The sequence below is a fragment of the Arachis duranensis genome, chromosome 9 (genome assembly GCF_000817695.3).
Source record: "Arachis duranensis cultivar V14167 chromosome 9, aradu.V14167.gnm2.J7QH, whole genome shotgun sequence".
Classification (NCBI taxonomy): domain Eukaryota; kingdom Viridiplantae; phylum Streptophyta; class Magnoliopsida; order Fabales; family Fabaceae; genus Arachis; species Arachis duranensis.
This window is the reverse complement of record NC_029780.3, coordinates 63,033,073-63,049,667: the sequence shown is the minus strand read 5'-3', so window position 1 is coordinate 63,049,667 and position 16,595 is coordinate 63,033,073. Positions and strand designations below refer to the sequence as shown.

At 34.3% G+C, this 16,595-nt stretch overlaps 1 non-coding gene across 1 annotated transcript; it reads left to right on the top strand.

Moving 5' to 3' along the window:
- Nucleotides 1-1,098: 1,098 nt before the first annotated feature.
- Nucleotides 1,099-1,205, top strand: LOC127741986 (small nucleolar RNA R71). The gene has a single exon (XR_008003173.1). It is a non-coding gene; the product is annotated as a small nucleolar RNA R71 (small nucleolar RNA).
- The last annotated feature ends 15,390 nt before the right edge of the window (nucleotides 1,206-16,595 follow it).

The following is a 16,595-nucleotide window of genomic DNA, read 5'->3' as shown; positions in this document are numbered from 1 at the left end:
GAGCTCTCATGGAGCTTCACAGATGTTTAGAGCATGATGAGGGCCTCCCAACACCAAACTTAAAGTTTGAATGTAGGGGCTTCTCAACACCAAACTTAGAGTTTGGTTATGGCCTCCCAACACCAAACTTAGTATTTGATTATGGAGGCTTTGTTTGACTCTGTATCGAGATAAGCTTTTCATGCTTCCTCTCCATGGTTGCAGAGGAAGATCCTTGAGCTTTAAACACAAGGTAGTCCCCATTCATTTGAAGGACTAGCTCTCCTCTGTCAACATCAATCATAGCTCATGCTGTGGCTAGGAAGGGTTTTCCAAGGATGTGCATTCATCCTCATCCTTCCCAGTGTCTAAGATTATGAAATCAGCAGGGATGTAAAGGCCTTTAACCTTTACTAACATGTCCTCTACCAATCCATAAGCTTGTGCCTCAGCTGACCCACTTGTGCCTCCAAGTTTCTAATGGAGGACCTTGTTTCATTCATGAAACTTAAAGTGGCCTTAGATAGATCAGAGACTATATTTGCTAAGCTAGAGGGGCTCTGCTCAGAATTCTCTGTCTGTTGCTGAGAAGATGATGGAAAAGGCTTGCTATTGCTAAGCCTGTTTCTTCTACCATTATTAAAGCCTTGTTGGGGCTTTTGTTGATCCTTCCATGAGAAATTTGGATGATTTCTCCATGAGGGATTATAGGTGTTTTCATAGGCTTCACCCATGTAATTCACCTCTGCCATTGCAGGGTTCTCGGGATCATAAGCTTCTTCTTCAGAAGATGCTTCTTTAGTACTGTTGGATGCATTTTGCAATCCATTCAGACTCTGAGAAATCATGTTGACTTGCTGAGTCAACATTTTGTTCTGAGCCAATATGGCATTCAGAGCATCAATTTAAAGAACTCCCTTCCTCTGAGGCGTTCCATTACTCACAAGATTCCTCTCAGAGGTGTACATGAATTGGTTATTTGCAACCATGTCAATGAGTTCTTGAGCTTCTACAGGCATTTTCTTTAGGTGAATGGATCCACCTGCAGAATGGTCCAGTGACATCTTAGATAATTCAGACAGACCATCATAGAATATATCCAAGATGGTTCATTCTGAAAGCATGTCAGAAGGACACTTTTTGGTTAGTTGCTTGTATCTCTCCCAAGCTTCATAGAAGGATTCACCTTCTTTCTGTCTGAAGGTTTGAACATCCACTCTAATCTTACTCAGCTTTTGAGGAGGAAAGAACTTGGCCAAGAAGGTCGTGACCAGCTTGTCCCAAGAGTTCAGGCTATCTTTAGGTTGAGAGTTCAACCATACTCTAGCTCTGTCTCTTACAGCAAAAGGGAAAAGCATAAGCCTGTAGACCTCGAGATCAACCCCATTGATCTTAACAGTATCACAGATCTGCAAGAATTCAGTTAAGAATTGAAAGGGATCTTTTGATGGAAGTCTATGAAACTTGCAATTCTGTTGCATAAGAGAAACTAATTGAGGCTTTAGCTCAAAGTTGTTTGCTTCAATGGTAGGGATTGAGATGCTTCTTCCATGTAAGTTGGAATTTGGTGCAGTAAAGTCACCAAGCATCTTCCTTGCATTATTGTTGGGTTCGGCCATGTCTCTTTCTTTTTCGAGATTCTCTGTAAGATTTTCTCTGGATTGTTGTGCTTTAGCTTCACTTAGCTTCTTCTTCAGAGTCCTTTCAGGTTCAGGATCTGCTTCAACAAGAATGTCCTTGTCCTTGCTCCTGCTCACATAAAAAAGAAGAGAACAAAAAAGAAGAGGAATCCTCTATGTCACAGTATAGAGATTCCTTTATGTGAGTAGAAGAGAAGAAGAATAGAAGAGGAAAAATTTGAACACAGAGAGAGAAGAGAAGAGGGGTCGAATTATGAGTAGAAGATAAGTGTTAGTAATTAAATAAATAAATAGAAGAAGATGAGAGGGAGAGAATTTCAAAAATTAATTTTATGAAAAGGAAATTATTTTTGTTTTTATTTTAATTTAAAGTTAGAATTCAAAAATTAGAAGAAGAAGTAGAATAAAATTAAAATTTAAAACAACTAGTTAATTAAAAGAATCTTTTGAAAAAGGGTGAGGAATTTTCGAAAATTAGAGAGAGAAAAGTGGTTAGGTGGTTTTGAAAAAGATAAGAAATAGTTAAACAAACAAAAAGTCAATTGTTTAGTTGAAAAAGCTTTGAAAATCATTTTTGAAAAGATAAGAAGTTAGAAAAGATTTTGAAATTGAAGTTTGAAAAGATATGATTTCAAAAAGATATGTTTGAAAAGATATGATTGAAATTTTTTTGAAAAAGAAATTAAAAAGATTTGATTTTTAAAATTAAAATTGACTACTTGATTAACAAGAAACTAAAAGATATGATTGTAGAATTTAAAGATTAAACCTTTTCTTAACAAGAAAGTAAGAAGCTTCAAATTTTTGAAACAATCACATTAATTGTTAATAAAGTTTTTCGAAAATTTGAAATAAAGATAAGAAAAAGATTTTGAAAATCAATTTAAAAAAATTTTCGAAAATAACAAAAGGAAAAAGAAAAGATTTGATTTTGAAAAAGTTTTGAAAAGATAAGATTTTTAAAAATGAAATATTGACTTGACTAACAAGAAACAACTTATTTTGAAAATTTTTTGAATAAGTCAACCCAAAATTTTGAATTTTATGAGAGAAATAAGGGAAAGATCTTTTTTGATTTTTGAATTTTTAATGATGAGAGAGAAAAACACAAATATGACCCAAAACATGAAAATTTTGGATCACAACCAATGATATATGCAAGAACACTATGAATGTCAAGATGAACACCAAGAACACTATGAAAATCACGATGAACATCAAGAACTTATTTTTGAAAAATTTTCAAGAAAAGAAAAACATGCAAGACACCAACCTTAGAAATTTTCAATGTTTAAACTCTAAGGATTCTAGAATGCATATGAAAAACAAGAAAAGACACAAAGCAAGAAAATATGAGGATCAAACAAGAAGACTTATCAAGAACAACTTGAAGATCATGAAGAACACATGCATGAATTTTTTTGAAAAATTTTGAGAAAAATAAAACTATGCAATTGACACCAAACTTAAAATTTGACTCAAGACTCAAACAAGAAACACCAAAAATATTTTTGATTTTATGATTTTGTAATTTTTTTGTATTTTTATTTATTTTTTTTCAAAAAAATTTTGGAAAAACGAAAAATAATAAAAATTTTTTTGAAAGATTTTTGAAAACGTTTTTGAGAAGAAAATTACCTAATCTAAGCAATAAGATGAACCGTCAGTTGTCCAAACTTGAACAATCCCTGGCAACGGCACCATAAACTTGGTGCACGAAATTGTGATCATCAAAAATGGCGCCAAAAACTTGGTGCTCTCAAACGTGAATCACACTTCGTCACAACTTCGCACAACTAACCAGCAAGTGCACTAGGTCGTCCAAGTAATAAACCTTACGTGAGAAAGGGTTGATCCCACGGAGATTGTCAGTATGAAGCAAGCTATGGTCATCATGTAAATCTCAGTCAGATAGATTATAATGGTTGTAATGGTTTTCGAATATAAAGATAATTAAGAAATAAAATAGAGATAGAGATACTTATGTAATTCACTGGTGGGAATTTCAGATAAGCGCATGAAGATACTGTGTTCCTTCTGAATCTCTGCTTTCCTACTGCTTTTATCCAATCATTCTTACTCCTTTCCATGGTAAGCTGTATGTAGGGTGTCACCATTGTCAATGGCTACTTCCCATCCTCTCAGTAAAAATGGTCCAAATGCTCTGCCACAGCACGGCTAATCATCTGTCGGTTCTCGATCATGTCAGAATAGAATCCAGTTATTCTTTTGCGTCTGTCACTACGCCCAACACTCGCAAGTTTGAAGCTTGTCACAGTCATCCCATCTTAGATCCTACTCAGAATACCACAGACAAGGTTTAGACTTTTCGGATCTTAGGAATGGCCACCAATAATTCTAGCTTATACCACGAAGACTCCGATCTTTCGGAATGGAGGCTAAGAGATACACGCTCGTTCTAAGGTAGAACGGAAGTGTTTGTCAGTCACGTGTTCATAGGTGAGAATGATGATGAGTGTCACGGATCATCACATTCATCATGTTGAAGTGCAGCGAATATCTTAGAGTAAGAATAAGCATGAATTGAATAGAAGAACAGTAGTACTTGCATTAATACTCGGGGAACATCAGAGCTCCACACCTTAATTTATGGTGTGTAGAAACTCCACTGTTGAAAATACATAAGTGATGGTCCAGGCATGGCCAAATGGCCAGCCCCCATGAAGGTCTAAAATTGCATACACTGATTAAAGATCAATCAAAAGACTCTGAATACAATAGTAAAAAGTTCTATTTATACTAAACTAGTTACTAGGGTTTACAGAAATAAGTCTATATGCAGAAATCCACTTCCGGGGCCCACTTTGGTGTGTGCTTGGGTTGAGCTTGAGCTTTACATGTGCAGAGGCTTCTCTTGGGGTTAAATGCCAAGTTGTAACGTGTTTTTGGCGTTTAACTCTGGTTTGTGTCGTGTTTCTGGCGTTTTACTCCAGAATGCAGCATGGAGCTGGCGTTAAACGCCAGTTTGCATCATCTAAACTCGAATAAAGTATGAACTATTATATATTTATGGAAATCCCTGTATGTCTAATTTCCAACGCAATTGAGAGCGCACCATTTGGAGTTCTGTAGCTCCAGAAAATCCATTTCGAGTGCAGGAAGGTCAGAATCCAACAGCATCAGCAGTCCTTTGTCAGCCTCCAATCAGATTTTTGCTCAGGTCCCTCAATTTCAGCCAGAAAATACCTGAAATCAAAGAAAAACACACAAACTCATAGTAAAGTCCAGAAATATGAATTTTTCATAAAAACTAATAAAAACATCCCTAAAAGTAGGTAGATCTTACTAGAAACTTCCTAAAAATAATGCCAAAAAGCGTATAAATTATCTGCTCATCACCATGCTGGAAAGGGAATAAAGTTCAATGGACAAATAAGTCCTTGACATCATTTTGCAAATAAAGTTTGAAGGACAAATAGGTCCTTAACGTCGTTTTGCAAATAAAATTTGAAGGACAAATAGATCCTTGAGAATTTAGTTCATTATGCTTCTATCATGCTTCTATTATGAGAATTTAGTTTATAAAATTATGCTTGTATTTTGAAATCTAGTTAACTTATTGTATTCTACAATTTAGATTATTTGTATTAAAATTGCAGAAATTGGACTTGTTCTATTTCTACTTTTTCTCTTAAATTGCATTAGTTCAATTTTCTCACATTAGTTAGCATTAGTTAGAATTAGTGCTTTTGTTTATTATATTAGAATTTGTTAAATTGCATTAGTTCAATTTTTATCATACCAGTGGCATTAGTTAGCATCAGTTCATTTATGCATCAAGTTAGCATTAGTTTACTTGTGCATCATTCATGTACTAAGTTAGTATTAGTGCATATGTATATTATATTAGAACTAGTATTTTTATCTGTAATAACATTACGGGGAATAAATTATTTTAAAAATTATTGTTCTGACACAAAAGATTTATAAATTAGGCATGGCACAAAAGATTTATAAAATCAAACTACTTTTACAAAAAAGTCGTAAGTTGACAAAAGTCTCTGACTAAGAAGACCAAGATATTTGTAGATAGAAAATTAAATAATAAGATTTTTAGTTATTATTTTTATATGAAAAGTCTAATTTTTTATTAATAATTAATTTTAACATTCGTTATCTAAAATTTAAAATAATTTAACGTGTATATTTTTACATTTTAAATATTTTAATTGTAAAAAAATATCGGATGACATATTTTGATTTGTCAAATTACTAATATAAAATATAAATTATATATAGAGTAAAAATAGTAGAGAGAAATAAAAAATGGAGAGAGGTAGATGAGAGAATTTAGGAAGGGGGTTTATTAATTTTGAAAAAAAAATAGTTTCTCTCAATTTTAATAAGAGTGTCATGTGACACATTTGATTATTATAGTAGATAGTAATATATGATACATAATATAGGTATATTTCAATTAGATAGTAATATATGATACATATAGAAGTATAATGAACTAAATTCTCAAGGACCTATTTATCCTTCGAATTTTATTTGCAAAATAACGTCAAGGACTTATTTGTCCTTCGAACTTTATTCCCCTTCCAGCATGGCACCGTAACGGACACCTAGACACCGTTTCAGCCACGTCAGCCAGTTCCGTTTGGTGTATGAGAGGCAAATTAACGAAAGGATTAAATTGTCCTCCGTTTATTAAAGTTATGGACATTTTGTATTTGAATTTTGTCAAGGATATATTTGTCAAAAATTTAAAAAGTCAGGGACCTATCTGTCTTTTTCCCTATATTTTATATGCCTGGCTGTCTGATGATTAATGCTATTAGTTTACTATTGCATACCTCATGGTATCAAGTTTGGCCAACTTAATACTAATGATTTATATATATGGGAATACAAATGGGTTATCATAGATGAAATAGAAGTAATAGGTAACGTAAATCACGAGGTTTTGGAGAACGATAGAAACTAAGTTCTATAGATTAGTTCCGTTTCGACGTATGATATTTACTCGTACTTGTTATCTCTTTCTGTATCAATTATATTGGGATTTCTAGTTTCTGATCTCTTTCTTGCCAACCTTACATTATTATTCGTGCATGTCCATGCTTGATTCTGTATTTGGTTGTTGTTTGAATCTTTTTAAACATTTATCTTTACCTTATAAACTCTATGCTCCTTGCTCTAAACTCGGATTTATTTCGGTGCAACATACCATTTTCTCTTTGAGAAAAATTTCAATTCAAATCTTTTCTTACTTGACTGTATCCACAACCCTTGTTTAAATTTTGATAGGATTGTTTTTTCAATTCAGCCTAGACTTTCTTACATAAACTCTAAAACTTCTTTATATAGTTTAATGTTATTTATTTGTGATACATCACTTATCTTTTATTGATTTATAGAAAATTTTATTTATGAATTTATTCTTTGAATAGAACCTGATTTTCTACCAACTTTACTATAATTTCATGGCTATCCTTACCTAATTATGTACTTAAGTATCCTCCAAGATTTTTAAAGAAAATATTTTGCCATTAACCCCAAATAAGCTTTAATTTACAAACCTTACATGATTTGTTTTTATTTGAAATTAATTTGGTATAACATATTATCTATACTTAGTTTAGTTCTGTTGAAAAATGTTGGATTTATATATTTTCTTTTGAAAAAGATAAACTAATCTCCTTTAGTTCAATTTGAAGTTATTCTAAATTACTGTACTATTTTTCCTAACATTGTTCGTATCGAAATTCTTTGATTCAAAATTCCTTCTTAAGCTTTCAATTTGATTCTCTTTTCGGTACATTTCATTACTTATATACATCCTTGTTTATTGATGACTTCACGCATTCTTTCAAATCCTTGCAAAATACCATCCTTTTCCAACTGCGAACCTGAGTATTCTTCCGATTTCTCGTAAAAACTTTTTATGCTGTTTGTTCTTCTCCTCTCAAGTTTAGTATTTCTTATGTGTTAGTTTTTAGGGATGCGATTTGTGCGGCAAGAAAGAGAATTTTGTAACTCTACAAGGTTATAAGGAGTCGTGGAGTTTTGAGGCGACGAGGGGAAGTGATCATGTTTTGTTAAGAGTTCTGAACGAATATTGTGCCCATTTGATTTTGGATTTTAAAATTTGGTTTGTGTCAAATTATTTTTGTCAAATTTTGCATCAACTAATATATTTATTTATGAGATATGTGATTTTCTTGGTATTTGTAAAATATTCAAAAATGGATGTAAATATAAATCTTTTCTCCATCCTGCATTTTTGGAAATTTGAATATGAATAGATTGTGGTTTTATCTTATTATATTTAAATTTATAATTATTCTAGTAGAAATAATTAAGTAGATTTGAAGGTAATTTTATTTTGAATCAACTAATACTTTTAAGTAATTTTATCATATTAGAATATTTTGCATAAAATTTAGTAATTAAAAAATAAGAAAGAATTGTACAATTTAATTTAAGTAACTTTTATTATGAAAAGTTATGTGTTATTATTAATTTGAACTCCTTATTCTATAAACTAATTTGTTAAGAGTAATTAAATTAGTTTTATTAATATTTGGAGTTAAGTTAATTAATATTCTTATGTAATTTTTTATAATTTGTTATTTCATATGATTTGAAAATAAAATTTAGTAATAGAAGTATTATATAATTTAATTTAGGTAATTTCTATTATGAATAAATTATGGTTTATTTTATTAGTTGAGCTCTTAGAGATTAATTTATTAAGAATGATTAAATTGATTTTCATAAATACTTTTATTAAGTTAACTAATGTTTATATACAATTTTTATCACAATTAATTGTTTTATACAAAAAGAAGTTACAGTTTTGGTAATAGAAAGATAATGAAAAATTATATCACATAATCTGAATAATTGATATTCTTGGATTTAAACCATATTTTATAAAATATGATTAGTATGTTTACTTTATAATTTAAATTAAAAATAATTATTTGGACTCATTGATATATTGATAAATAAAATCTTATGTGTTTTGAAAGTAATCTTTATAGTATTATATTTGATTTCTGAATTGTTACTTTATCTCAAATATTTTGTAAAATTATTATATTACTCGTGTATATTTTACCCTAGTCCTAAAAATTCCTAATTTTAACTCTAATATCACAATAAAAGAAAGAAACGAAAGCAGAGAGGGGAAAAGGAAGAAAGGAGAGGAGCGAGGGAGAAGAGGAGAGCAAGGGACCCAGGTTGTCATTGCCGGACCCGCCAACTGCGTCACCGCTGTTTGTCCTCATCACTGCCGGGGCCGTCGCTAGGGAGCTCACGCGGGTTGTAAGGGCTGTCTTCGTGCACCGTCGCTGCCACTATCGAGCCTTGTCATCGTCACGCAAGACATCACCACTGCCGTTAATTGAAGCCGCTGCTCGCGAAGCCAAATCGTTGTGGAGCCTGAAGCCGAAGGGGGTTGTTACCACTTTTGCTGCTAGGGCACATTACTACTGTTGTTGGGTTCCCCGCCAGAAGGAATCCGAGCAAAGAAAGAAAGAAGGTGGCGATGGAGGCCTCCGCTACTACTACTACGTGAACTCTAACGTAGGGACAAGGGGCACAAGGCAACGTTATTGGGAAAGGTGAGTCCCAATAATGCTTGTGAAGGTTTATAAGGCAACGTTAGTGGTCACGTTAGTGCCACTAACGTTGGAGTTAACGTGGGTTATATGGGGTTGGAATGTTAGTGAAAAAGGTGATTGCCACTAACGTTCTCGAACCCACAATCTCACTTAACGTTAACATCACTAACGCCCATGCCTAACTCACACTTTTCTGCAAGCTGAGCCCACTAAAGATTATAATTACTTCAACTCAAGATCTAAGGCCCACATCCAGGACTGGGAGAACTCACTAGAAGATCAAGAAGTGTAGTATATATAGGAGCAGTTTTGAATTATAGAGAGGCTTGGCACTTTGGAGAACTACCCTCTGTATATTTACTTTTCTACACTTTTAGCTAAGCATGTATTCTTTTCTGCCATTTTCCATTTCTAGAGCTATGAACAACTAAACCCCTTTCATTGGGTTAGGGAGCTCTGTTGTAATTTGATGGATCAATTATAGTTTTCATTCTTCTTCTTCTCTCTTCTCTTCTGATTTACTAGAAAGCTTTTCGATCTTAACTAAATTGGTTAGTTGTCTTGGAAAAGAAACTCTCCATAATTGGATCTCCTCTGAGCCTTAGAAAAGGGATGAGGAGGTCATGCTAGAAATGCTTTCTCAAGTTGGACCAAATTAGGGTCTGGACGGATATAGTGACATGTAATGCTCCCAATACTTTGATTTGGAAATACATGTGGTATAATTAGTGACCACACTTCATCTCTTCCCATGAGCAATTAAATCAAGGAATTGCACAATTGTTCAAGCTTAGAGAGATTGGGTTACCCAGGAATTCGAACCCAATCACTTAAGATTGCCAAGGAGATCAATAGATGCTTTGATTGTGGAAGAGATGAAAATGAATTTGATCCAGAGAATACAACATCTCCTGAGCCCAATGAATTCCCCATTTCTGATCTTACCCATTCTCTTTACTTTCTGCCATTTATTTACATGCTCATTTCCCCAAATCCCCATATAAGATTCTGCACTTTATTTTCTGCTATTTACTTTCCTGCCATTTAATTTTCTGCAATTCTCAACTATACTCTGTTTAGCTCAACTAGCATACTCTTTCAAATAAAGTTGCTTGACCAATCAATCCCTGTGGGATTTGACCTCACTCTATTGTGAGTTTTTACTTGACGACAATTCAGTATACTTGCCAAAGGGAAATTTGTTGAGAGACAAGTTTTCGTGCATCAAGTTTATGGCGTCGTTGCCATGGATTGATTTTGTATCAGCAATGATTAAGTTGGAAGTTCACTAGATTGAGCATTTTTCTTTTGTTTGTTTACTTTATTCAGTTGTTTACCTTCAGTTTGTTTTGTTTCATCCTCACCCCCTATACCCTCTCTGTTTTCTTTCTTTCTTTGTTATTATTTACAATTCTGCTCACTAACCCACTAGCTGTTTGATAATTTGCACCACTCACACTAACAATCACTCTAACAAGAATAATCTCTTCATTTCATCTCTTGCTGTGTGTTTTGTTAGTTGTATGACAGGGAGAAGAGGGGGAGCTTCAACTTCTTTCGATTCAGAACCTGAAAGAGTACTCTGGAGACTAAGGAAGGAAGCAAGAGGGAAAGGAGTTGTTGGTGCTGAGGAAGAGGAAGAGTATTTTGAAACCAACATGGAGGAGAACTTGGAAAATAATCATGAAGGAGAAGCTCACAACCATGCTAGAGAAGGCCCTGCAAATCATGCTGGGCAAGAAAGGATAGTTCTAGGCTCCTACATCAATCCAAATCCAGGAAAATGTGGAAGTAGCATCCAAAAGCCCACCATACATGCCAACAACTTTGAATTAAAACCCCAGCTAATCACCCTTGTTCAGAACAATTGCTCATTTGGAGGAAGTGCTCAAGAAGACCCCAACCAACATCTAACCACCTTCTTGAGAATTCGTGACATTGTAAAGTCTAATGAAGTCCACCCGAATGTCTATAGGCTGCTTTTGTTCCCTTTTTCACTCAGGGATAAGGCATCCAAGTGGCTTGAATCTTTCCCAAAGGAGAGCTTGACAAATTGGGAAGATGTGGTGAACAAGTTTTTGGCAAGATTCTATCCTCCTCAAAGAATTAACAAGCTGAGAGCTAAGGTGAAAACTTTCAGGCAACAAGATGGTGAGACTCTCTATGAGGCATGGGAGAGGTTAAAGGACTTAACAAGAAGATGCCCACCAGACATGTTCAATGAATGGGTTCAACTTTACATTTTCTATGAAGGTCTCTCTTATGAGTTAAAGAAGGCTGTAGACCATTCATCAGGGGGCTCTCTAAACAAGAAGAAAACCATTGAAGAAGCCATAGATGTCATTGAAACAGTAGCTGAGAATGACTACTTCTATGCCTCTGAAAGAAGCAACACTCGAGGAGTAATGGAGCTGAACCACATGGATGCATTGTTAGCTCAAAATAAGATGATCACCAAGCAGCTAGCAGATTTTACCAAGAAGGTGGAGGAAAACCAAGTTGCAGCGGTCATGACTTTATCACCAGCTCAAGAAGGAGTGAATATAGGAGAAGAAGGTGACTGGGAATAAGCCAACTATGTTGGGAACTCACCTAGACAAATCCATGATCCATACTCCAAAACTTACAACTCTGGATGGAGAAATCATCCCAACTTTGGGTGGGAAAATCAACAAGATCAAGGCCAAGACCAGAGATGCCACAACCACAACCCCAACAACAATGCAACTCACTAACATACCTCGCAGAGATCCTATCAACAACCACCTAATCCCCATCCACCATCACAAATCGAGGATAGACTTTCAAAGATTGAGACTCTACTTGAAGACATATGTAGAGAAATCCAATACAATAAGGTGTTTAAGGAGGAAGTGAGAGCCATTATCAAAAACCAAGGGGAAAACATCAAGAGACTAGAATCTCAAGTAGGGTATCTATCTCAACAAATTCCCAAACCGACGGATGGTTTTCCAAGTGACACAGAGAAGAACCCAAGGGGAGAAACAAAGAAAGTGAGGTGGGAAGAATGTAAGATGATCACCACAAGTAATGAGAGGAGTATGGAGGGAGTAGAACAACTCCAAGACAGTCCAAAGGAAAATCATGGAGAAAGAAACTCTGCACCCCAACTCACACTCAAGGAAGAGCTAAAGGAGAGGGAGATACTGAACCCATATGCACCCTTTCCCCAAATGCTTAAGGGTGGTATAGCAGGGAGAATGTATTCAAGGTTCCTCGACATGTTTTCATCTCTTGATGTAAATATACCATTCATTAAGGCCCTACAGCAAATGCCTTCTGATGAGCGGATAATTTATACGCTTTTTGGCATTGTTTTTTAGGTAGTTTTTAGTATGATCTAGTTACTTTTAGGGATGTTTTCATTAGTTTTTATGCTAAATTCACATTTCTGGACTTTACTATGAGTTTGTGTGTTTTTCTATGATTTCAGGTATTTTCTCGCTGAAATTAAGGGACCTGTGCAAAACTCTGATAAAAGGCTGACAAAGGACTGCTGATGCTGTTGGATTCTGACCTCCCAACACTCGAAATGGATTTTCTGGAGCTACCGAACTCCAAATGGTGCACTCTCAATGCCGTTGGAAATTAGACATCCAGAGCTTTCCAGCAATATATAATAGTCCATACTTTATTCGTAATTAGATGACGTAAACTGGCGCTCAACGCCAGTTCCATGCTGCATTCTAGAGTCAAACCCCAGAAACACGTCACGAACCAGAGTTGAACGCCCAAAACACATTACAACTTGGCGTTCAACTCCAAGAGAAGCCTCAGCTCGTGGATAGATCAAGTTCAGCCCAAGCACACACCAAGTGGGCCCTGGAAGTGAATTTCTGCATTAATTACTTACTTTTGTAAACCCTAGTAGCTAGTCTAGTATAAATAGGACTCTTTACTATCATATTAGACATCCTGGATTGTATTTTTGATCTTGTGATCACGTTTGGGGGCTGGCCATTCGGCCATGCCTGGACCTTCATCACTTATGTATTTTTAACGGTGGAGTTTCTACACACCATAGATTAAGGGTATGGAGCTCTGCTGTACCTCAAGTTTCAATGCAAGTACTACTATTTTCTATTCAATTCGACTTATTCTTATTCTAAGATATTCGTTGCACTTCAACATGATGAATGTGATAATCCGTGACACTCATCATCATTCTCACCTATGAACACATGACTGACAACCACTTCCGTTCTACCTTAGACCGGGCACATATCTCTTGGATTCCTTAATCAGAATCTTCGTGGTATAAGCTAGAATTGATGGCGGCATTCATGGGAATCCGGAAAGTCTAACCTTGTCTGTGGTATTCCGAGTAGGATTCCAGGATTGAATGACTGTGACGAGCTTCAAACTCGCGATTGCTGGGCGTGATGACAAATGCAAAAGAATCAAGGGATTCTATTCCAACATGATCGAGAACCGACAGATGATTAGCCGTGCTGTGACAGAGCATTTGGACCATTTTCACTGAGAGGATGGGATGTAGCCATTGACAATAGTGATGCTCTACATACAGCTTGCAATGGAAAGGAGTGACAAAGATTGGATAAAAGCAGTAGGAAAACAGAGATTCGGAAGGAACACAGCACCTCCATACACCTATCTGAAATTCCCACCATTGGATTACATGAGTAAATTTATCTTTATTTTCTATTTAATTTATTATTATTATTCAAAAAAATAATAATCTCTTAAATTAGTTAAATCCGCCTGACTAGGATTTACACGATGACCATAGCTTGCTTTATACCAACAATCTCTGTGGGATCGACCCTTACTCACGTAAGGTATTACTTGGACGATCCAATACACTTGCTGGTTAGTTGTGCGGAGTTGTGACAAAGTGTGATTTATGTTTGAGAGCACCAAGTCTTTGGAGCCATTGTTGATGATCACAATTTCGCCTACCAAGTTTTTGGCGCCATTGCCGGGGATTGTTCGAGTATGGACAAATGACGGTTCATCTTGTTGCTTAGATTAGGTAATTTTCTTTTTATTTTCTTTTCAAAAAAGTTTTTAAAAATCTTTCAAAAAAATTTTCTCTTTTTCGTTTTTCTAAAGAATATTTTCGAAAAAAATAATAAAAATACAAAAAATCATAAAATCATAAAAATAAAAAATATTTTGTGATTCTTATTTGAGTCTTGTGTCAATTTTTAAGTTTGGTGTCAATTGCATGTTTTAAAAATCTCTTGCATTTTTCAAAAATTCATGCATTCATAATGTTCTTCATGATCTTCAAGTCGTTCTTCGTAAGTCTTCTTGTTTGATATTGATGTTTTCTTGTTTTGTGTCTTTTGTTGTTTTTCATATGCATTTTTCGTTTGTTAGAGTCCAAGCATTAAAGAATTCTAAGTTTGGTGTCTTGCACGTTTTCTTTGCATCAAAATTTTTTTCAAAAATATGTTCTTGATGTTCATCATGACCTTCAAAATGTTCTTGGTGTTCATCTTGACATTCATAGTGTTCTTGCATACATCATATGTTTTGATTCATAATTTTCATGTTGTGAGTCATTTTTATGTTTTTCTCTCTCATAATTAAAAATTCAAAAATAAAAAAATATATTTTCCTTAATTTTCTCATAATTATCGAAAATTTGAGTTGACTTAGTCAAAAATTTTTAAAATTAGTTGTTTCTTACAAGTCAAGTCAAATTTTCAATTTTAAAAATCTTATCTTTTCAAAATATTTTTCAAAAATCATATCTTTTTCATTTTTTTTACTATTTTTCGAAAATTCTTTAAAATATTTTTTTCAAAAATTTTTTTCTTAATTTTATCTTTCTTTTTGAAAAAGATACTAACAATTAATGTGATTGGTTCAAAAATTTGAAGTTTGTTACTTTCTTGTTAAGAAAGGTTCAATCTTTAAATTCTAGAATCTTATCTTTTAGTTTTTTGTTAGTCAAGTAATTAATTTTAATTTTAAAAATTAAATCTATCTTATCTTTTCTTTTATATCATATCTTTTTCAAAATTTTATCTTTTTCAAAAATTTGATTTTAAAATATCTTTTCTAACTTCTTATCTTCTTATCTTTTCAAATTTGATTTTCAAATTTTTTTCAACTAACTATTTGACTTTTTGTTTGTTTCTTATCTTTTTCAAAACCACCTAACTACTTTTCCCTCTCTACTTTTCGAAAATATCTCATCCCTTTTTCAAAAATTCTTTTTAAATAACTAATTGTTTTAAATTTTAATTTTAATTCTATCTCATCTTTAATTTTAGAAAATCATTAACTCCTTTTCAAAATTAATTTTCGAATTCTCTCTCTCTCATCTTCTTCTATTTATTTATTCATTTACTAACACTTCTCTTCACCTCTCTTCATCTCCAATCATTGCCTCTATCCTTACCCTTGTGTTTGGATTCTCCTTTCTTTATTCTTTTCTTCTTCTACTAATAATAAGGATCCTCTTTACTGTGACATAGAGGATTCCTCTTCCTTTTTTTTCTCTTCTCTTTCATATGAGCAGGAACAAGGAAAAATGCACTCTTGTTGAAGCTGATCCTGAACCTGAAAGGACTCTGAAGAGGAAACTAAGAGAAGCTAAATTACAACAATCCAGAGGCAACCTTTCTGAAATTTTCGAACAAGAGAAGGAGATGGCAGCCGAACCCAACAACAATAATGCAAGGAGGATGCTTGGTGATTTTACTAAACCCACGTCCAAGTTTGATGGAAGAAGCATCTCAATTCCTGCCATTGGAGCAAACAATTTTGAGTTGAAACTTCAATTAGTTGCTCTAATGCAACAAAACTACAAGTTTCATGGACTTCCATCTGAAGATCCTTACTAGTTTTTAACTGAGTTCTTGCAGATTTGTGAGACTGTTTAGATGAATGGAGTAGATCCTGAAGTCTATAGGCTCATGCTTTTCCCTTTTGCTGTAAGAGACAGAGCTAGAACATGGTTGGACTCACAACCTAAAGATAGCCTGGACTCCTGGGATAAGCTGGTCACGGCCTTCTTGGATAAATTCTTTCCTGCTCAAAAGCTGAGCAAGCTTAGAGTGGATGTTCAGCCCTTCAAGCAAAAAGATGGTGAATCCCTCTATGAAGCTTGGGAAAGATACAAGCAGATGACCAAAAAGTGTCCTTCTGACATGTTTTCAAAGTGGACCATATTAGATATATTCTATTATAGTCTATCTGAGTTTTCTAAGATGTCATTGGACCACTCTGCAGGTGGATCCATTCACCTAGAGAAAACACCTGCAGAAGCTCAGTAACTTATTGACATGGTTGCAAATAACCAATTCATGTATACTTCTGAGAGGAATTCTGTGAATAACGGGACACCTCAGAGGAAGGGAGTTCTTGAAATTGATGCTCTGAATGC